We start from the raw sequence: 23,124 nt of genomic DNA on the forward strand, positions 1-23,124 counted from the left end.
ATGGGCATGCGATGGAGACCGCGGGCGATGGCACGTAGGCGAGGTCCGATGGTGCGTCGGCGATCGTGGAGAGCGCTGGCGAGCAGGAGAGGAAGAAGACTTCCCTTTTGAGCCCTGATACGAAGATCGAGGGCGAGCAGGCGAGCGATGACGAGCAGGCAAGTATTGGCGATCAGGAGAGCTGGCGAGCAGGAGAGCTGGCGAGCAGGAGAGCTGGCGAGCAGGAGAGCGCAGACGAGCAGGAGAGCCCTTGCGAGCAGGAGAGCGCTGGCGCACAGGAGATCGCTGACGAGCAGGAGACCGAGGGCGTCTATGGCGTGCATCAGGCCGAGGGGGCGCAGAGGACCGTTGGCGAGCAGGAGATCGTGGGCGCATAGTCTCTGGAACTGCAGGACGAACAGGAGATCGTGGGCGTGCAGGAGCTCGTGGCCGTGCAAGAGAGCGCTGGCGAGATGAAACTGCAACCAGAGGGCGCTGGCGCGCAGGCGAACGTTGGCGCACAGGGGAAACATGACAAATTCGGAGATAATTTGTATTTTTCCTAACCATACAAACCTTAGCTATTTACATAGAGTATTACTTTCGGCGTAGCTGAAATGACGAGCCATTAGATTTTAACGAGGGTTAAACTACCCCCGCGCTAGTTAGGACGGGGGTAGGGGTGGGGTAGCTAGCTACCCCTCCCCCCCCCACACACACACTGGTGAGCTGCCTCACTTCACTTAGAGGTAGGACTTGTCTTGGGGGACAGGGCTGGTGGGCAAATATGTGTTAATAGCTAAGGTTTGTATGGTTAGGAAAAATACAAATTATCTCCGAATTTGTCATTTGTTCCGTAACCGAAATACAAACCACGCTATTTACATAGGGTGACTTACCCTTAGGTAGGGTGGAAAGTCCCCAGCCTTACTGGCTTTGGCTTACCCGGGGACTCAGAATCCGAGTGAGCAGCACTCGAGAAAAAGTGTCCCTGCACCTCGCAAGTTTCTAACTACGCAAGAAACGTGCGGCCTACATAAGCTTGTGTGTGGAGGGAAGAAGTGTGACTTGTCCTAGGAAGTCGACCTGAAGTCCTTTAGCTGGAGTTCTAGGCTAGGATGTTCCCAATACCACCTCATCAGGGTATGGGGGACGCGACAGTATTAACTTAATACTAGGAACACAAGGAAGCATGGTTTACCTGCAGAGGTTTGAGGTCAGTTATGCAGAGAACCCAGGATGCTGCTTTCCCCAAGAGAGGGGAGGATGAAGAAAGAAGTAAGGGCCAGACATACTTCTTTCATTCATGCAGTCTAAAACCGGGTAACAATGCCCTCAACCTTCTGCTACCTGTCCATTAAGGAGTCTGAGGTTAGACCAGGTGTTGTGTAGCCACCACAGGGCCGATAGAAAAGGTATCGAGGCTCCTGTGGGTCACGTCCTGCAGGTAGTGGGCTGTGAAGGTCGTTTGACGCTTCCAGACTCCAGCTTGTAGCACCTGCGTCACAGAGTAGTTCCTCTTGAAGGCCAGGGACGTTGCGATGCCTCTGACATCGTGTGCTCTAAGGCGACGTGACGGAGGAGGGTCTGGATTCAGGGCGTGATGGATGACCCTTTGAATCCAGGCTGAAAAGGCATTCTTGATGACCCTCCTCTCCGTCCTCCCTGTGCTCCCAAACAGGGCTTGCACGTGAGGACGAACTGCAGCTGTTCTTTAAGATAACCCCTCCGACTCCTTACTGGGCATAGTAGGAGAAGGTCAGGGTCATCTGTTACAGAACAGAGACTCAAAATCCTGAGGGAGTCGAACCGAAGGTCCGAGATTCCAAGATTTTGAGTCTAGTAACCAACTCGTGGACGAACCTGAACGTTACCTCCACCTATCCTCTTGAATGGGAGACGTCGTACGAGAGACCATAAAGTTCGGTGACACGCTTGGCCGACCATGAAGTTCTCTGACACGCTTGGCCGAGGCCAGAGCGAGCAGGAGCACCGTCTTCCAAGACAGGTGACGATCAGAAGCCTGGCGTAATGGTTCGCAAGGAGATCTCTTAAGAGCCCTAAGAGCCCGAACCATGTTCCATGGAGGAGGTCTCACTTCCGACTGGGGGCAGGTAAGTTCGTAGTTTCGTAAGAGCGAAGAAAGATCCAGCGAGGAGGAAATGTCTATTCCTTTCAGCCTGAAGTCTAGGCTTAAGGCTGAGCGATAGGCTTCCACCGCCGAGAGCGAAAGGGGCATTTCCTCCCGCTGATATACAATAACTCCGCTATTGCTGGAATAGTGGCATCAAGGGGAGAGGTACCTCTCCCACGACACCAACCACAGAAGACTCTTCACTTCGCCTGGTAGACCCCTGCGGATGACTTTCGCAGATGTCAAGACATCCGCTCCGCAACCTGTTGTGGAACGCCTCTCTCTGTGAGGAGATGCTGGATGGTCTACAGGCGTGAGGCCGAAGCGATGCTACGGACTGTGGTAGATGTTGCAGTGTGGTTGTTTGAGTAGCTCGTGTCGTGGGGGAAGCTCTCTCAGGAGTTCCGTCAGGAGATGCAGAAGTTCCAGGAACCACTCTGCATGATGCCGCAGCGGAGCTATTAGAGTCATCGACAGGTTGACCAATAGTCTGGTCTTGTTGAGCCCCCTTCTCAACAGACAGAATGGTGGGAAGACGTAGACGTCGATGTTGTCCCACCGTTGTAGGAAGGCATTTTGCCAGAGTGCCTTGGGGTCTGGAACTGGAGAGTAGTAGAGCAGCAGCTTGAAATTCAAGGCTGTTGCAAACAGGTCCACAAGGTCAGGACTTGTTGGCTACCAGGGGGGGGGGGGCGAAGACCACTCGATACTCTCTATCTGTGAAGCCCTGCTCAGACTGTCAGAGAGCACATTCCTTTGCCCGGAATGAAGCGAGCCGATAGGGTATTGAGTGGACTTCGGTTCATCTCAGTATCTCTACTGCAAGATGAGAAAGCTGTTATGAAAAGGTACCTCCCTGCTTGTTGAAAAAAGCCACTACTGTGGAGTTGTCGTCCACGGAGTGACTCGCCAGGGTCTGTTGGAAGTGTTGAAGGGCCAGAATACGGCCTTCATTCCTAGCAGATTGATGTGGAGTTACTGTACCCTTCTGGTTCTGACCATAGGCCTGATTCAGAACGTGGGCCCCCCACCCCCTTGTTTTGACGAGTCCGAGAACAGCATCAAATGCGGAGGAAGGATGAGAAGATCCATTCCCTTGCAAAGGTTTCCGTAGGTCAACTACCACTGCAGGTCCATTCGTTCTGCAGGTCCCAAAGGGACCAGAATGTCCGGGGAATCGTTGTCTTGGTTCCACCGGGACTTGGGCCGCCAATGCAGGGATCTCATCCTGAGGCGGCTGTTTGGAACTAGCCTGGTCAAGGAGGAAAGGTGACCTAGGAGGCATAACCAAGATTGGGCTGGAAGCTCTCATCATCTGAGGAAAGGTTCTGCGACTCTCCTCAGCCTTGCTATCCTGTCGTCTGATAGGAAGGCTTTGAGATTGGAGTCTAATATCATGCCTAGATATCCCAGTTGTTGAGATGGAAGCAGAGAAGACTTCTCGAGAATTAGCATGATCCCTAGATCTTGGCAAAGTCCCAGAAGCTTATCTCGGTGTCGAAGAAGGGTCGATTCCGAGACTGCCTGGGTTAGCCAGTCATCCGGAAAGCGAAGGAGACGGATGCCGCTCCTGTGTGGCCATGAAGATATCAGGGTGAACATTCTGGTGGACACCTGCGGTGCTGTGGAGAGATCGAAACACAGCACCTTGAACTGGTATATCTTGTTGTCTAGGTTGAATTTCAAGTACTTCCTGGAAGACGGATGGATTGGGATCTAGAAGTACCCGTCCTTCAGATCCAGTGTGCACATGAAGTCTTGTGGTCTCACTACAAGCCTGATCGACTCTGCTGTTCCACGCTGAACGAAGTTTGTTCGACAAACTTGTTCAGGGCTGAGAGGTCGATGACAGGTCTCCAGCCTTCAGACGCTTTCTTACAAGAAAGAGTCGACTGAAGCATGGGGGGGGATAGCCGTCGATGACCTTTTGGAGAGCATCCTTCTAGAGCATGGTCTCGACTTCTGCCCGAAGGTCTAGCCCCTTCGCCGATCCCATGGCATAGGAGCTCAGCGACACTAGATTCGCTGTCAGTGGAGGTAGAGATGTAAAGAACGGGTCGCAATATCCTTGGCTGATCACGGAGATCGTGCAGGAATCGGCCCCGAGTTGCTGCCACCTGAATGTGCAACCTTAGGCATCCCCCCACTAGGGACCATGCAGAGGGGCTGCCAATCCTAGTGTTTACGGCCTCGGCCGCTCCCTCTAGGATTATTGCCTCCCCAGGAGGACTTCCTGCCCTTCTTGTCTCTGACAGGAGGGGGCTGCTGTTTAGACACCTTGTCTTAGCTGCCGTGGCCGGTTCCGATGTCCTAGGCTGATGAGGCTGTTGTTGTTGAGGCGCTGGAGGCTTGTAGGGTCTGGATGTAAGCACCTTTGGAGGAGCGAATCGTGATTCGACTTTCTCCACCTCTCAGCTGTCCGTTCCCCGTCCTTGGGCTCAAAACAAGGTCTTTCCAAGGATGGAAGAGTGTCTGAGCTTGCCGACATCCATGGTTGGGACTTCCGAGAGGAAGCTCTCAGTCACTGCATCTCAATGCTTCAACATCGAGTATGCCCACAAGTTCGAAACTTGGTGAGCCGGGAAACGATGGTGCTCGTGCCCGAGAGGAGGAAAGTTTCCATGACCTTCCTGGAGCTCTCCTTGGACAAATTCTCGGATCGCAACAGGATGCCCAGAGATCCAAGCCAGACGACCAGCCACGAAGTGGCCTGCATGGCACACTCTGCGGCTTTCTACTGGCTTAAGATCTCTGAAGTCGAGAATGTCACCTGCTGGGAGGAGAATTTCTCGAGAGAAAAACTCCCTGGTAAGCCCTTTCCACGGAATGGTGGAGAGGAAGGGCTAAACCAGGTTCCCCCATGATCTCGAAGTACAGTGATACCTAGGTAGTCGAACGACTCTAAATTCGAACAAATCAGAGTTCGACCAAAAAATTAGAGTAATTTTTGCTGCGGTGTTCGAACAAAAAATCGGAACTCGAACAGCCGAACGCGTGGCCGAGTGAGATGAGCGGCCATCTCGGCTACTCTTGCTTGGTCAGGTAGCATCATTTCAAGAGAGAGCGTCAGTTCGACAACACGTGTTGAGAATTTATTGTGATTTAGTGCGTTTTATTGTCTTTTTTTGCCGATAATAATGGGCCCCAAGAAAGTTAGTGATAAGTGGAAGGATAAGAGGAAAACAGTGAGAACAACGATCGAGTTGAAGAAGGAAATTATTGCGAAATACGAGAATGGTGTATGAGTGTCTGATCTAGCCTTACAGTATGGCATGGCAAAGTCGAACATTTCGACCTTTTTGAAAAATAAGGAAGTGATAAAGAAAGCTAATGTTGCACAGGGAGTGACAGCAATTAGTAAGCAAAGGCCACAAGTAATTGAGGAAATGGAAAAGTTGCTCCTTATATTTATTAAAGAAAAGCAGTTGGCCGGGGAAAGTATAAGTGAAGCTTTCATTTGCGAGAAAGCTCTTCATATTTATGAAGAATTGGTGAAGAAAAGTGCCAGTACTAGCGAAAGTGATTCGTAATTTACTTTTAAAGCAAGCAGGGGCTGGTTCGAGAAATTCCGGAACAGAACTGGTATTCATCGTGTGACTAAGCATGGGGAGGCAGCCAGTTCGGATCAGGCGGCAACTGAAAAATACGTTGTTGAATTCGACCGATACATAAAGGAACAAAATTTGATCCCGCAGCAAGTCTTCAATTGCGATGAGACCGGGTTATTTTGGAAGAAAATGCCGGCCAATACCTACATTAATGATAATGTTATGTCTCACTTTAGAAGAATAGTGCAGAAGAGAAAGAAGCAGCTGACAATTGACATGTTTTTCATAAAAGAAAAGAGAGCTGCTACATCCCAGCCTTATTCCCCTCTAAAGAAGAGAAACAGAAGAGAAAAACCCCTGAATGAGATTTTCCCGACCTTTTACTGCAGAGAGAAAAAACTCTTGAAGGAGAACTACCCAGCCACATCATGGAAGGGGACTCTCCTTCCAAGCAGTAACCTCCCCCTTCCATCCTCTCCACATCCATTCCTGTATGCCATCGAACCGCTGCTCAAAGGTATGTACAGTAAATGGTTTAAAATTGTTTTATATAGTTTTCCTACCAATTTCGTACACATTTAAATAATTATTGTTGTTTGGGTACACGTTTTATTAATATTTTGGGCATTTTGGAGTGCGTTGGAACGTATAACAATAAATACCATTATTTCTTATGGGAAAAAAGGTTTCGGTACTCGAACAAATCGGAGGTCGAACACTGATCCCGAACGGATTATGGTCGAGTACCGAGGTATCACTGTACCTCCTCTGCTGACGGGTGACAGACGCAGTGTCAGCGACTCCCGCTGGAGGGAAGGGGATCGGGCGATCCTGAGGAGTAGAGATGATGGGGCCTGCCTAAAAGAAGGAGAAGAATGTTTCCCAGACCTCTCTGAAGCTTCTTCCTGCTCCTGCACGTGCGCTGCTTTGCGTCTACAGGTGAGAGATCGTGCCGACAATGATCTGGAAGTACGCGCTTCAGAAGACTCACCGGGTTGCCCGTGTTGCGAAACCCAACGGGAATCGCGGACGAAATCGCGCTGGCACTCGCGCCATGGAAAACCGTTGGTTCGCGCGTGGGCGTGCGGTCGTATGGGCGAGCACAGGCGGCCGGGAGACCGATGGCGAGTGAGCGATGGTGCGTTGACGAGCGATGGCGCGTCTAGGCAAACATGGGTGCGCACGGGCGAGCATGGGGGCGCATGTGCGCGGCCGCGTGGTCGTAAGGGTGAGCGCAGGCGGCCGGGAGACCGATGGCCCGTCTTGGCGAGCGATGGCGCGTCTTGGGGAGCAATGGCTCGTAGACGGGCGAAGGAGCGTTGGCGAGCGATGGCGCGTTGGCAAGTGATGGCGCATTGGCGAGCGGTGGCGCCTGGCGAGCGGTGGCGCCTGGCAAGCGGTGGCGCCTGGCGAGCGGTGGCGCCTGGCGAGCGGTGGCGCCTAGCGACCGATCGCGTACAGGAGAGTTAACGCGTGGGCGAGTAGGAAACCTACGACGATTGAAGCGTTGGCGCGTTGAAAACGCTTGCACGCAGGCGAAGAATCGCGCGGGCGCTTAGGAGATCTCTGGAGCGCAAGGAGAGCCCAGGGGTGCCTGTGAGCGACCGTGCGCTAGCTTGGGTGTCTCCTGGGCGGCGCGGTGTGAAGTAGAAGCGTGCTGGTGCGTTGGCGAGCTGGGACTGGAACCACGGGTGGGCGCGCTTGGCGTGAAACTCCAGAAGGGCGCTGCGAGTCCAGAAGAACCTGTGAGCGCCTGTGCGCTAGCGTAGGAACTTCATGAACTGCGCGTGACGAGGCAAGAACCGGGAGATCGTAGGCGTGTAGTTGCGTGGCCAGAAGATATGCGCGGCCAGAAGATATGCGCGGCCAGAAGATATGCGCGGCCAGAAGATATCAGCGAGGGTGCAGAACCAGGGAGATCATCGGCGAGGAGGCGAAGGAATAAACTCCTTGCCTGCGCCCAGATCCAAAGATCGTGGGCGCGTGGCAAACGTTGGCGCGTATTGCGCACATCAGGAAAGGGGGCGCAGATGTGCGCTGGCAAGCAGGTGAACGTGGAGTTCAGTGAAGAAAAAATCTCCCTGCTTGCGCCCAGATCCGGAGATCGTGGGCGCGAGGGCAAACGTTGGCGCGCATTGCTCACATCAGAAAAGGGCGATCAGATGTGCGCTGGCGAGCAGGCGATCGTGGGCGTTCAGGAGACCGATGGTGCACAAGGCGCGTAGCCGCACAGAAGGTCCCAAAAGAGTTGGCGATCAGATCTACGGCGAGACTCAGCTACAGGAGATCGCTGGAGTGTTGATTCAGCAGAAGACCATTTGCGAACTACTGCGCGCGAGCGCGCAGGAGAACAAGGTTGCACAGGTAAAAAACCTGGCACTAAGTGACTTCCTCACATTGTGAGATAAGCCCTTAGCCCCGAAGGGACCGGTGCCCGTCGGAAAACTGGGTGGAGTGGCGCCCACTGCGCATCTGCGTCCAGGAATGGAGATGGAATACAAGGAGGTCTGGCAGGTGTTGGAGATCGCGAACGATCTGCCGAAAGGTCTAGCAAAGCAGCTGTAACGGTCTGTTCTCGTCGAGGAGGACCCTCTGCGGCTGAAGATGAAGACGACCACAAACAGGAACACCATCATCAGTCCTCCGAAGAGGAGTCTCTGTTAGTGAACTCCCCCGAGGGGGAGAGACACTCGAAGGAGAGACCGTTGGACTCAGCTGCCCCCTTGAAGGATGTTCGGAGGGGGGAACTGAGCCTTCAGCAACAACAGCAACAACAGCAAAGGAGACCTCCGAAGAGGAGTCTCTATGAGTGTCCTTCTCGCGAACGAAAGACTTTCTCGCGAACGAGAGAGGAGAACACTTCGTAGAAGAGACCAGAAGAACTGATGAAGGCGCCCCTTAGGTCTGTTGGATCAGCAAGCTGACCATAAAGAGAAACCCTCCGAAGAGGAGCTCCTGCAGCTGCCCAGCCCCTTGAGCGTAGCTGCAAGTGCGACCGCTCAGCACCAAGAGCATAATCGCACGAATTCCATGGTCCGGCCTTGCAACTGCTCAGCCCCTAGAGCATGGTTACAAAAGCGGTCGCTCAGCACCAAGAGCATAACTGCCCGAGGACCAGGAAAAAACCCACCAGGAATTATCAAGGTAAGAGAAGTTGCCCCCCCCCCCCCCCTGGAGGGGAAAAAACTCATACCTGGGAAGGGAACCTCCCTCGGAAGGGAAGTTACCCACCCATGGAGGCGAACCTCCTGAGCGTTCTAAATGAACTAAGGAGCTGACAGTTATTACGGGAGAACTTCTAGGAGAAGGGAACACGCCCATGACGAAGTCGTAGAGGAGGCGGCAACAGCAGACTCCCCAGGCCCAAACAGGACAGCTCTGCTTCGTTGGCACATTAGGCAAATGAAAAACTAGATAGTTAACTGTGAAAATAAAATAATTAGTTAACATTTATTCCCCCGGGGGAACTCCGAAGAGGAACCCCGAGGGAAAAGAACATAAGAATTACGCACCAGGAATGCGCCCTCCTCCCCCACTGACACTCACGGGAAGGGGGGAAGGCGGAGAACTGTAACAAAACAGAATTATAACAATTATAATTATGTAATTCATCTAAGAATGTTCACTAATAGTAAGAACGAATGAACCCCGAAGGAAAGCGTTCTACACAGAAGCTGAAAAGTTAACAAATACAATTAGATTTGATTAAAAATAATTGAGACAAAATAAACGGAGTAGCAACTCAACCCCGGGAAGGAAGCTACCGTAATACGTAGTAGTAATAAAAGGGTGAACGACCTCAAGAGAGAGAGAGAGACAGTAGTCAAACTAAACTCCCATGTTCCCTACGCTGATAGACCAAGTTCCCCGTAGGAAAGGAGGAACAGCGGAAAAACAGATAAATAAATAAAGTCCAGCGATGACGATTCCCCATGGCGCCCGCCGAAGGGAAGACCGAAGGACCAAGGGAGAGATCGCGACCCATGAAATGTCACCGTGGGGGCCTGGCACCACACGGAGATGTTGTCGTACAATTGAGTGGACTTCCTACACACACACACAGCACAAACACTGAAAAGGAAACTTACTGTATTTCTATACTCAAATATATACATAAACATAAGAATGTTTACATATATATTAAGTATAAGAAAAGTAAGTAATTAAGTAAAGACAAAACATTAATGGCTGCCATGCGAGGACGGGACAGAGACGTCTGCTCATCGTCCGAGCCAAAAGTGAAGTGAGGAAGCTCACCAGTGTGTGGAGGGGGAGGGGTAGCTAGCTACCCCTCCCCTACCCCCGTGCTAACTAGCGCGGGGGTAGTTTAACCCTCATTAAAATCTAACGGCTCTTCATTTCAGCTACACCGAAAGTAATACCCTATGTAAATAGTGTGGTTTGTATTTCGGTTACGAAACAACTGGCGCTTAAGGGACTTACACACAATGTGTGAAAGCCCCTTTTGCCCCGAAGGGACCGATGCCCGTTGGAAAACGGGATGGGTGGGCGCCCACAGGGCGTCAGCAGCCAGGAAAGGTGAGGGCAGATCAGCAGGTCTGACAGGCGTAGGAGATCACGAACGATCTGCGGAGAGGTCCAGGTCCAAGGAAGTAGCAGGAACGGTAGATGAAGGACGAGGTTCCTCTGTGGGGGACTGCGAGGATGAAGATCCGAAGAGGCGCCTCCTAACACCCTTGTGAGGAGAAGGAAGACCTCGGCGACGAAGAGGAAGGCGAGCCTTACGTTGGATACGTCCTCTGGGAGCAGCAGGCAAACCATCGGCAGTCCTCCGAAGAGGAGTCTCTGTCAGTGAACTCCCCCGGGGAGGAGAATCACCCGCAGGAGAGACCGTTGGACTTAGTTCCTCCCTCGAAGGATGTTCGGAGGGGGGAGCTAAGCCTTCAGCTACAACAGGAGCAGGGGTTTGAACACTCATTGGAAGCCTCTGCCACAACAGCCTCCACAATAGACAGAGGGTCAACCTCTGCTACCGCCGGTGACTGTTTGACAGCTGCTCCTAACCTGATCATGTCAAACAGGGCTTCCTTGGAGGGCAAACCCTGAAGCCCCAAGGAAGCCCAAAGCTGCAAAAGATCATCATTATTAACATCAGTAGAAATAATTAAATCCTCCTCCGGGGGAGGAGGAGGAGCTGCCTCGCTATGGGAGGCAATTCCCTCTCCCAAACACCGAGATCGGTCATCAACAGTACGGCCTACGCTACCACTCGACGGCCTCTCGCGAGAAGCAGACCGAGTGGGAGCTTCAGAGGAGGTTTGGGCTACGGAAGAAGAGTCCCTAGGATTTTCCTTCTTCAAAGAAACCTTTGAACGAGAAATATCCCGTTTGGACTTCTTCTTCCGACGACGGGAAAACCTCTCCCACTGGGAGGTAGGCCACTCCCTACATTCAATACATACGTTATCACTCTCACACCGTTGACCCCTACAATAAGGGCATAAGGTGTGTGGATCCGTGTTGATTGAAGACATGAAGGTCCCACAAGGGCGGTCAGGTAACCCAGGGCACTTCCGCATTGTAGAGGTCAACTTCACAACACTCTAGAAAAGAAAAAGCAAAAGCAATGATTAATGGCTGTCGTGTAGGCGAGGGTGACAGCGGACACGTCCGACTAGCACCCGAGCCGTAAGCAAAGTGAGCTTACAACACAGGTGTGTGAGGGGGAGGGTAGCTAACTATCCTCCCTAACCCCCGTTAACTAGCGGTGGGGTAGTAAACCCTTGTTAAATTTTTATGGCTCGTCCTTTCAGCTACGCCGAAAGTAATTACCCACTTTAAATAGCGTGGTTTGTATTCCAGTTACAGAACAAATGACTATCAGTAGATCTATTAGAAAGAACACTGGTCGATCTAGCTCTCCTAAACCTATCCTTCCCTAATCGCTTAACATAGTGATCAAACTCCTTCCACTCTCTATCAGATAAGGACTGACATTCATAGCATCTGTCAATAAAAGTACATTTATGCCCTCTGCAACTTCTACATATTGAGTGAGGATCAATCGAGACCTTAGGCATTCGGGTCTTGCACCCATCAAAACACCTTCTAATTACATAGTCGGCCATTTTGTAAAAGAAAGCTAGCAGTCCAGGTCAAAAAACCAACAAAGTCTATCTAAACTGAGTGAAAAGTCAAGGGGAATATCCAAAAACAAAGCAGCGAAAGCCATCAACAATAATCAAACAAAAGGTACTTCACCAAATTTGTAGATAAAGTAAATCAATGAAACGAATTTCCGACGTGTTGACTCGATCAACGGCAGGGAATTTCTGAGGAATGTTGGGAATGGTTCCAGTTACCTACTGAGAGGGCGCTCAGGTATGACCACCTGCTCACCTGGCGGTGATTGCTGCAAAATTTTGAATTTCTGCTGTGCGCGCGACGAAACGCGGGATTAAGCTATATATACTGTATGTAACTACCAGGGAAGTTACATATTTAAAAATAGATTTTTCGCTTCGCTCAAAATCCTTTTTCTGGGTTGATCTGTGACAGCCGGTGAAAAGTCCTTCTTTTCTAATATAAATCTTCAAAATATACTAGAGAAAGATAAAAGCATGGAATGCAGAGGTTACAACCCTCGCGCGAGCACCTTGTTGGTGTCGTATATCTAACAAGGGCGTGTGTAAACCACTAGTCACAGGCTGTCTTCCATTTAGATAATCCCTTCATCAAAGGGGAGGGCCGTGACAGGCCCTAGAGAATACAGTTGTGCTACCCTACCAACACCTACTACTCCCGCTCTCCAGGTCATCCTTCTGTTTTGGACTTGCCCGCTAAGTCGTTTTTATTTTGTTAGGTGTGTTTCGAAGGTGATTGTCGTTAATTCAACATGACTGACGTTGATACTTCACCTTTACCAATGTTAAGTACCATAGTTTGTTTTGACAGTTTTTTCAGTACCGGGCATTTGTTCTCGATCCAGTAATGTGGATTTTAATTTTGGAAGAGGCTTGGCCGTCCTCGGTATCGCCAGCCATTTTGGTTTTGTTCGATTCGGTAGTTTTTCAAGTTAATATTGCCCTTCTGGTACTCTGTCATCTAGGTTATATCACTTACGTTTTATGACCAATATCATTATCATTATTTATTATTGTTTTTTACTATGGTATTTATTTGCTAGCAAGTCCAATTTGGACGAAGAATATCGATCTAGTTTTTGTTATAGTTATGTTCACGCCTCAGGAAGGTGCTTGATTTAGACTATATCTTTATGTTTAATTGTTACGTTGTCGTTATTCTTCGTTCTTGGTTTTTACAATTTTATCATTATTCTTATCATATTATTGTGTGATTTTAGTTTTTATTATGTAGCCTTGAGAGCGTAAGCATAGAGTGCTCGTATTCTGTTTCTACAGAAACGAGTTACCCCCTCTCTCGTTTTCTTTATTAAGCTCGAGTAGAGGTGGTGGATTTCCCGTTTTCCATTTTATACGATCACGAGTTATTTCCTGCCTCCTCGTATTCTCCGAGTGGATGATATTACGCTTAATGATATTCACGATTTATTGATGTGGTTACTGTTAATAGAGCTAGCACTATTAATAGGTTACGTTAGTGTATGAGTCATTATTTGGGGTCGCTTTATGACGACACCCTTAGCTCCGCCTTGAGTTATACTCCGCTATAATGGATACTCATTGGGTGAGAACTAGTCAGATATTTGGAGTGCAACGGTGAAACCCGGCACTCAGACTCCGGCTGAGGCCTTTTGCACACGAACCTTTGTCATGATTGATCACAATTACATTATAACGGCCCTTTTTTCATCGAATCTCCGGCTTCACTGGAGATAACACAGGCATTCAGTGTGGAGGAATGTTATCGTACTGATGAGGGTCACGATTTCACGGTGACGGACCTTTGTTACCGGATCTCCGGTACAAGCAGAGATCAATCAGACGATCAGAACCAGGGTACGAACCCTGCGTCACAGGTCTCTCCCCAGAAATAGATTTTTCCTTCGTCAAAATCCCTTTTTTGGGCTCAAGCCATGTCGTCCTGATGGAAAGTTACCAGAGCATTAATGTATCTGTGGATTTCCAATTGTGCCTTAACCTCATAACAATATTTCCTTGGTCGCTCAGACCTTAGAGACCTATGACGTTACCGTTATACGTCATTACTTCTAATCATGAACTATGTTAGTGCTTCCTGCCCCCTGCAAGGAAGAGTCTTACTAGACTCAGGAAAAATCTCGAGGTTTGCATATCCCATATGAACAAACCTAGCAACAAAAAGCATACAGGTCTCCCTGTATACCCAATCAGTCGAAGTTTGTATTCCCAATACGAACAAATGTTTACATACACCACTATAGCATCCAAGGCATACAGGTTTAGCTGTATGCAACAACAGACAAGTTTGTATCCGTGTAGAAACAAGGTATGCATAGGCAGAAAAGGTTTGGATACATGTAGGAACAAAGTTACTTCAGTTGTTCTCATGATATGCAGATTAAAAGGGAATAAATAAATAATGCTCACACAAATCTTAATTTATTTAAATTTTGGGCGAAATGAGACTTAAATACCAATCAATTGTTTATTGGTAATCAATAAATAGTAATTCAACATACATTTTGTAGTAACACAAAAAATGCTAGTGAATAACAAGAAACATAAAAATGCAGTTACCACGTTTGCTACTCCTCTCTTCCTCTTCAGGGGAATCGAAACTGCCACTGATTTGTGTCCCAGTTCAGAGAGAACAGGCTTAAAAGCCTGTACGACCGCTCTGACGAGGGACCCAAACCAGGGCTGCCGGCTGACATCGCGTAGGCGATGGCGCGCGGGCGAGTGATGGCGCGCGGTCGAGTGATGGCGCGCGGGCGAGCAATGGCGCATGGGCGCGCGATGGCGCGTAGGTGAAGGGAGGCGTGCTAGCGAGCGCCGGCGAGCAGGGGAAGAGATTATCTTCCCCATTGCACCCAGATCCGAAGATTGTGGGCACGCAGGAGAACGTTGGCGCACAGGCGAATGCTGGCCCGTAAGAGAACGCTGGCGCGCAGGCGAGCGCTGGTGCGCAGGAGATCGTGGGCGCGCATCAGGATAAGGGCGTGCAGTGGCGCGCTGGCGGGCAGGAGAGCGTTGGCGCACAGGTGAGCGCTGGCGCGCAAGTGAGCACCGCTGGCGCGCAGGTGAGCGCTGGCGCGCAGGTGAGCACTGACGCACAGGAGAGCGCTGGCGCACTCTAACAGGCTCTGGAACAGGTGAGCACTTGCGCGCTGGCGCGTAGGAGATCGATGGCGCGCAGGGGATACCTGGCGCGTAAGGGACTTAGTTTCCATGAGAGAAAGTCCCTTGTGCCCCGAAGGGACCGATGCCCGCTTGAAGACAGGATTCGTGGGCGCCCACAGCGCATCAGCGGCCAGGAACGGCGAAGGCAGGTCAGCAGGTCTGGCGGGTGGAAGGTCAGTGAGTCCTTTGCCGGCGAGTCCTTTGCAAGGACGACCTTCCACCGAACAAAATCGCAAACGATCTGCAGAGAGGTCCAGGGATGTAGCTGGCAGGGTCGGTGATTGATGACGAGGTTCCTCTGTGGCGGACTGCGGGGATGACAACTCGAAGAGGCGCCTCCTCACACCCTTGTGAGGCGAAGGAAGTCCTCTACGGCGAAAAGGAAGGCGGGCTTTGGGCCTTATATGCCCTCTGGGGGCCGTGGGGTCAGCAGGCTGACCAGAAGTCCTCCGAAGAGGAGTCTCTGTCAGTGAACTGCCCCGAGGGAGAGAATCACCTGCAGGAGAGACCGTTGGACTTAGTTTCTCCCTCGAAGGATGTTCGGAGGGGGGAACTAAGCCTTCAGCTACATCAGCAACATCAGGAGCAGAGGTTTGACCCATCTCATCAGATGCCTCTGCCACAACAACGTCGATAATAGACAGAGGATCAACCTCTGCTAAAGTCGGCGATTGTTTGACAGCTGCTCCCAATTTGATCATGTCAAACAAGGCTTCCTTAAGCCCCAAGGAAGCCCAAAGCTGCATCAAATCATGGTTAGTCACATTAACATGAGAATCAATATCCTCCCACAGGGGATGAGGAGGAGCTGCCTCGCTATGGGAAGCAACTCCCTCTCCCAAACCCCGAGATCGATCAACAGAACTGCGGCCTACGCTACCACTCGACAGTTTCTCGGAAGAAACCGATCGAGTGGGAGCTTAGGAGGAGGTTTGGGGCACGGAAGAAGAAGCCTTGTGTTTTTCTCCTTTCAAAGAACTCTTCGAAGGAGAAATATCCCGCTTGGACTTCTTCTTACGGCGCCGGGAAAACCTCTCCCACTGGGAAGTAGACCACTCCCCACACTCACTACATACATTACTTTTATCACACCGTTGGCCCCTACAGAAAGGACACAAGGTGTGTGGGTCTGTTTTGACTGCCGACATATAAGTTCCACAAGGGTGGTCAGGTAAACCGGGACACTTACGCATCGCAGAGGCCAACTTCACAAACACTCGGTCGAAGAAAAACCAAACAAAAGATCAGTTAAATGGCTGTCAGAGAAGGCGAGGGTGACAGCGGATACATCCGTCTAGCACCCGAGCCGAGAGCAAAGTGAACTCAGCACAGGTGTGTGTGTGGGGGGGGGAGCAACCCCCCCCCCCGCTAACTAACGGTGGGGTAGTAAACCCTCGTTAAAATTCTAATGGCTCATCATTTCAGCTACGCCGAAAGTAATTACCCATATTAAATAGCATGGTTTGTATTTCAGTTACGGAACAAATACATTTCAATGAATGACTGTCTTTTCACACTGTGTAAAAAACACATGGCACAAGTGTTAACTCTATGTTTCTTCACCTTTAATAACTGGAACAGTCCATAGTGTCACCCTGGTGACACTTCACTTTGCATGTTGCACTGTAAGGTGTCAATACGCACACCCTATCATAACAGTCCCAATCAATTCACTGTTCCTCGCAGCGCTAAGCGACAGATTTTAGCACACTACCTGCCGCCACCACATACCTTTTCAATTCTTGCACTTGTTTCGCGTAGTGTTTAAAAAACACTCTGGATGACTTTCATCCAGTATACGAGCGAAGACGCTCAATAATCCATGTATTGGAAGAAGTTCAATGACGAAGCAATTTTCTAGGATCGTGACCTGCGGATGTACTGTCAGGATCCACTCTGCGAATGAAGTAGGTGATCTTCGCCCTTACAGTAGTTGTTTTAGGGATAAGTTTGAGCCCAATGTTTCTCCTTTAAAGAGCTGTCCTCCCCTGAAGTCTGAAGTTTTACGAAAATAGACCTTTAGATATTCTACTTAATACAGCGAGACATCTTCCTTCAGAGGGCAGATTCTCCAGGGACCCCACCTTTTGGTAGGTAGCTCATTCTTGGCGAGAAACATTGGGTCAGGAAAAAGATTCAGTTCTCCCACTTCTGTGAACTGAATATGGCCCTCATCCCGAGAAAGGGCCACTATTTCACTAACTCTGGCCCCGAGGTTAGAGCAAACAAGAATATAACTTTTTGAGTCAAATCTTTCAGAGAGCAGTCCTCATTGTTCACAGTCGAGGCAAAGTGTAGAACCTTATCCAAGGACCATGAGATGAGCTTTGGAGGTGCTGCATGCCTAAGTCTAGCACATGCCTTAGGGATCTTGTTAAAAATTTCATTGGATAAGTCTACTTGGAAGGCGTAAAGCAAAGGTCTAGTCAAGACAAATTTACACGTTGTTATCGTGTTGGCTGCTAAACTTTGTTCATGAAAGTGAATAAAGAAGGATAAACAGTAATCTGTTGAGATCTCTTTTGGTCTTCTTGCCTTGACAAAAGTAACCCATTTCTTCCAAGATGACTCATATTGCCTTCTGGTAGATTTAGACTTGTATTCTTCTAAGAAGTCTATACTATCTTTCGAAATCCCAAGCCTTTTCTTAACTGCTAAGGAGAGAAAATCATGAGATGAAGGTCTTGGGTTTTCTGTAATGAAGCGAAGACAATCAACTTCTGTATTTGTTGAGTCAGAACTGGGTCCGGCAGAGGGACCAGCCTCGGCTGCAATTCCAATACTAGAGGGAACCCATTGCTCATGGGCCACTTGGGAGCCACTAGGGCTGCTGTTCCCTGAAAGGATCTCAGCTTGTTGAGGACCTTCAACAGATGGTTGGTTGGAGGGAACAGGTAAATCCTGATCCATCTGTTCCAGTCGAGGGACATGGCGTCCACCGCTTCCGCTAGAGGGCCCTCGTATGGGGCCACATAACGAAGTAGCTTCTTGTTGTCGCTCGTCGCGAAGAGGTCGATCTGCAGTTCTGGGACTTGACGTAAGATGAAGGAGAATGATCCTGCATCTAGGGACCATTCTGACTCTATCAGCGTGAGCCTGGATAGAGCGTCCACCGTCACATTGCGGAACCCTTGAAGGTGAACTGCTGATAAGTGCCATCTCTTCTTTTCCGCCAAGTGGAAGATGGCCAACATCACATGGTTGAGTTGGGGTGATCTCAAACCTTGACGATTCAAACATCTCATTATCACCTCGCTGTCCAGAATCAGTCTTATGTGGACTGAATGGCGAGGGGACAATTTCTTCAGCATGAGAAAGACTGCCATGGTCTCCAAAATGTTGATATGGAAGGTCTTGAATAGAGAAGACCAAGTTCCTTGGACTTTCCGTTGGTGAGAGTGACCTCCCCATCCTTCCTTTGATGCGTCCGTTTGGATGATGACTGAAGGCGGAGGTGGTTGCAGAGGCACCGACCATGGCTTGAGAAGTGATCGTAGTCGAGTCGGTATCGGTCTTCTTAGATATCTTCGAGCGTTTGATGCGTATCTTCTCCAGACTCCTGATGCATCCCTTAACTGTGCTCTTAGCACCGGGTCTGTAACTGATGCAAACTGAAGGGAGCCCAGCACTCTCTCCTGTTGGCGTCTTGATATCCGATCGGATTTCAGAAGTCTCTTGACAGATCCCACTATCTCTCTCCTCTTCTTTGATGGAATGGAGAGGCGGTGTAACTGTAAGTTCCAATGTATTCCAAGCCATTGAAACTTCTGAGCTGGAGATAGTCGAGACTTTTTGACGTTGATCTTGAATCCCAGATGTTCCAGGAACTGGATCACTTTCTTGGATGCTTGCATGCATTCCGTCTCGGATGCTGCCCACACCAGCCAATCGTCCAGGTAGGCTACCACCTGAACACCTTCTATGCTTAGTTGTTGAACGACTGCATCTGCAAGCTTTGTAAAGATCCTTGGGGCTATATTTAGTCCGAAGGGCATGGCTCTAAAGACGTACTTCTTCTGTAGTCTGAACCCTAGGTAGGAGGAGACTTGGCGATTGATTGGAATATGCCAATAGGCATCTGCCATGTCTATAGAGACTGTGTGCAGCCGTTTTGGCAGCAGGGACCTTATGTGTTGAAGGGTCACCATACTGAACTTGTAGTGTACTATGAACTAGTTGAGTGGCAACAAGTCCAGAATGACTCTGAGTTTGTCTGAGTCCTTCTTGGGAACACAAAACAGCCTTCCTTGGAATTTGATGGACTTTGCCTTCCTTATTACCCGTTTGCTCAAGATTTCTTGGGTATATTCTTCCAGAACGGGGGTGGAGTGCTGGAAGAATTGAGGAAATGATGGTGGAGCTGTCTTCCAGCTCCAACCTAGTCCGTTCCTGATCAGGCTGTGGGCCCAGGGATCGAAGGTCCAGCGATCCCGTAATGAATGGAGTCTTCCTCCTACTGGAAGCATCTCATTGCTTCGGTTGTCCGGAGGACTTGCCTCCTTGACCGCGCCCTCCCCTACCTCCTCTTCCTCTTGAGAGGCGTTTAGAGGAACCTCTATATGACCCTCTACCTTTAGGGTGAAAGGTAGTGGTCTGCATCTCATAGGCGGGAGTAAAGGCTGGTGACTGGGACACCACCTGCTGGGGTACCATCTAGTAGGTGGATTGGGGTTGTGCCACCATCTGGGGCACCGCGGTCATGAGAAGTTGTTGTTGTCTGGCGGGGCGAGAGGGCAACCTTCGCCTCTTTGTCTTCCTTTTTGGTTGGGGACCCTCATCCAGGGAAGACTTCCTTTTAGACGACATACCCCACTTCTGGAGAAGATTCCTGTTCTACGTGGCAGCCTTGTCGACTATTTCCTTGACCACTTCGCTCGGGAAGAGGTCCTTTCCCCAGATATTGGAAGATATCAGCTTCCTGGGTTCGTGCTTCACCGCAGCCGAAGCAAACATGAACTCCCTACAAGCCCTACTGGCCCTAACGAAGTCATACAGGTCCTTGACTAGTGTTGCCAAGTGTGACTTGGCCACGACCATAAACCTATCTGGGGTTCTATGGTCACTTGCCATTGCCTCCAAGGTAGTCTGGAGGGATAGAGATGCGGCAAGCCTTTCCTTTGTCTCTTGCTCCCTGCGCTAGAGAAAATCAGACAACTTAGGGAGGTTTTCACTGAACTGGTGTCCAGCAATATCCGCCTCCAACTTCCCGACTGAGAAGGTAAGGTGTATTTCCTTCCAGGCCTTATGGTCTGTAAGCAGAGCTAGGGATAAGGGTCTACACTCTTCAAGTGTAGGACAAGGTTCCCAGCTTCTACTGCCTTCATCACTGCCTTGAACCCTTTTTCCACAAAGGGAAAGGCCAGTGTAGCTGGAGCAAGAAAGGAAGGATGTTTCTTATTCAGGGCTGGCATTTTAGAGTTAGTGAAGCCCCTGTCTTTCATACTGCTAGCCATTAAAGCCTGAGCCTTCCCATGGTCAAGAACTATGACCTCTTTCGGCTCTGTCTCCTTTTTAGACACAGGTTCTGCCTTCAGATGGACAAAGCAGTCTGGATAAGACTCAAAGCTAGGCCAAAAGTCGACATCTTCGATGAGGACGGTTCTCAGCTTTTCTGAGATGAATATTTTCCCGTTTGTGATCGGCATATACTCTGCATGCCTCCACGGGTTTACGTCAGAACATGAAGGAAGGTCCTTCATGTTGAGTCTCTTGTGAGACCCACGGGACGCAGCAAGCTGATGTATCTCCTTCCTCAAAGTAGCTTCCCTTTCTTCACTCTGCTTCTAAAATCTCTCCATCATTGACATGAGAGTAGACAGAGTCTTCCCCATTTCATCGGATGGAGGAGTAGAGGACGTAGAGCGCACTGGTTCTGGGGCTGGAACCGACGAAACGGACACGGATTCGACTTCATCCTCTTCAGTTTCAGGAACCAAGGTAGACTCCTCTTCCTGACCTTCCACAAGAAGGTCCTTTTCGGTGTCTTCTGACACCTCTGACATCCTCTCATCTAGATAGATGTCCTTCATCGCATCCGAGACATCCGTATCTTCGGAAATCTGGACGTAAGGGATCTCAGGGTTAGGCTGTGGTATGGCGGCATTTGCAGATGCCTTAGGGAATAGATAGGCCCGCATCCGCTCATTCGGAAGGTAAGGCCCCGTGGCGTTCTTCTGGAAGCCATGGACCCATCTACGCAGCTTACTCCATGCTGCATCCCTTGACTCCGTTGTCTTGGGGTCATCAAAGGCTTCAGTAACTAAGGCTTTGCATACATTACATACCTGGGGGTCCCAATACTTGAGAGGTCCCTTGCTGATGGAACAGTAGGAGTGCGCCCTGCACTCCTCGTGGCCGCAGAAGTCCTTGCTCCTGACATTGCAGAAGACTCGGCGGCACTTAGGGTGGTCCTCCTGTAAAGAGAGGAAAACAAAATGAGTATATGGTAGTTCATCTTACTTGATAAACTATATAAATATTATTAATAATATTTTTGCATTTTATTGCATATAGCTTAGGATAGGTAAGGTAGAAATAGATTAGGAAAGACACATATATGTGTTTCCTGCCCAGTCAATTGCTGTGACCTCCCTCAAAATTAAAGCCTAGGGTTACCCTATTCAGGAGGCCCATTGGAAGAGTTCTACCCTGTAAGGATAGATAAGTGTAATTTAACACAAACTTCCAAAAGGTTTAATAATGAGGGTCATTTGTAACTGATCATCTATCAGTGTATGGAAAGAAATTTCCTTTCCTTATATAGTATGGTCTCAACAATAGACTGCGCATGGACACACAGAGTATGTTGGAAATTTAACTACTGTATACTTTATACTATACAGTAGTTTTATGTTTGCGGTATGATCTATACTGCAAATATACTGGCTACTGTATAGTTATATACTGTAGTTCTAGCCGGCATGTTGCCAGCAAGGCTAGCACCTAGGCACAGTTCAGCCGGCGCATTGCCAGCTATGCGCCGACTGGGATGGTGGCCGGTAACCCGACGGCCACTGGCAGGTCGCCGGCTGTCGGCACACTAGTCCAGTCGGCGTCTTGCCGGTCAGGGTAGTGGCCGGCAGTCTGAACCCGGCCGGCCCTTGCCGGCAAAGTCAGTTGTGCCGGCGGCTCGTTGGTTGTCGGCGCACAAGTCCAGCCAGCCCCTTGCCGGCTAGTGTAGTGGCCAGCAGCTGCCGGTTAGGTTAGTACCCGGCGGCACTAGCCAATAGAGAGAGAGAAAGCAAGGAGTGAAGGATGCTGTAAGAGCTCTGTCTTACTGCCTTCCTCCAGAGTGAGGGTTCAAATGGAAGGGAAGAATGTATTGTTCAGGCTTCCACCCACCCACAACCATTGCCGGTCTCTGCCGGCCACAGGTTTGTGAATGGCAGTCCGAGAGAGGACTGAAGAACACTCTACAGTAAAGGGATCCTCTGCCGGCAGCCGGCACAGCTCTCCTGGAGCCTTGCGTCCATAAGGGAAAGCTGAGCGACTAGGCCGCTACAAGCAGAAGCCCGAGCCGGCCCTACAACCTGCCGGCAAGCAGTGAGATTTTAGGACAACGGCCAAAGGGTTGCAATGGCTAGGCCATCACTAAAGGACAGAGGGGGAAGGGAAAAGGGTCCTGTATAAGGTGTGGAAGGAGCCGGCAGGGTTGCCAGTCCTACCACACCCTAAGGAAACTCTGTTTCAGTATCGGCGCCATCCTAGGCGGCAGGAGAATATCTATTCTCTAGCCTAGGGTCTGCCAATACAGTTAAGGGACCGGCAGCAATCTTGCCGTCACCCCTAAACAAAAGAGAAACAGAGTTCCAGTGCCGGCGCCATCCTAGGCGGCAGAAGAATGTCTATTCTTCAGCCTAGGGTCTGCAAGCACAGGACTAGTCTACTAGACCACAGGGAGAAGGTGGCAATATCATATAACCCCTTCAGGTGTGGTCTAGGGAGGTCTAGCCTCCTATGCCGGCAGCGTAATCCGACAGGGGAATGACTATTCACCCAGCCAGCTCGCTGCCCGCACAAGATTATCTACTCTGAGGCTCTGACCGAAACCTAAAACCTGCCATCTGCGGCTAAGGGAAGGGATAGAAAACCCTAGCCTAGTCCTGCCTGAATGACAACTCGAGGCACGACCAACTAGGGTTATAACCTAAGGCTACACTCGGAGGGAAGGAGGGATTACCCTTAAATCTCCACTGGAGAC

This window comes from Palaemon carinicauda, chromosome 11 (genome assembly GCF_036898095.1).
Source record: "Palaemon carinicauda isolate YSFRI2023 chromosome 11, ASM3689809v2, whole genome shotgun sequence".
Classification (NCBI taxonomy): Eukaryota; Metazoa; Arthropoda; class Malacostraca; order Decapoda; family Palaemonidae; genus Palaemon; species Palaemon carinicauda.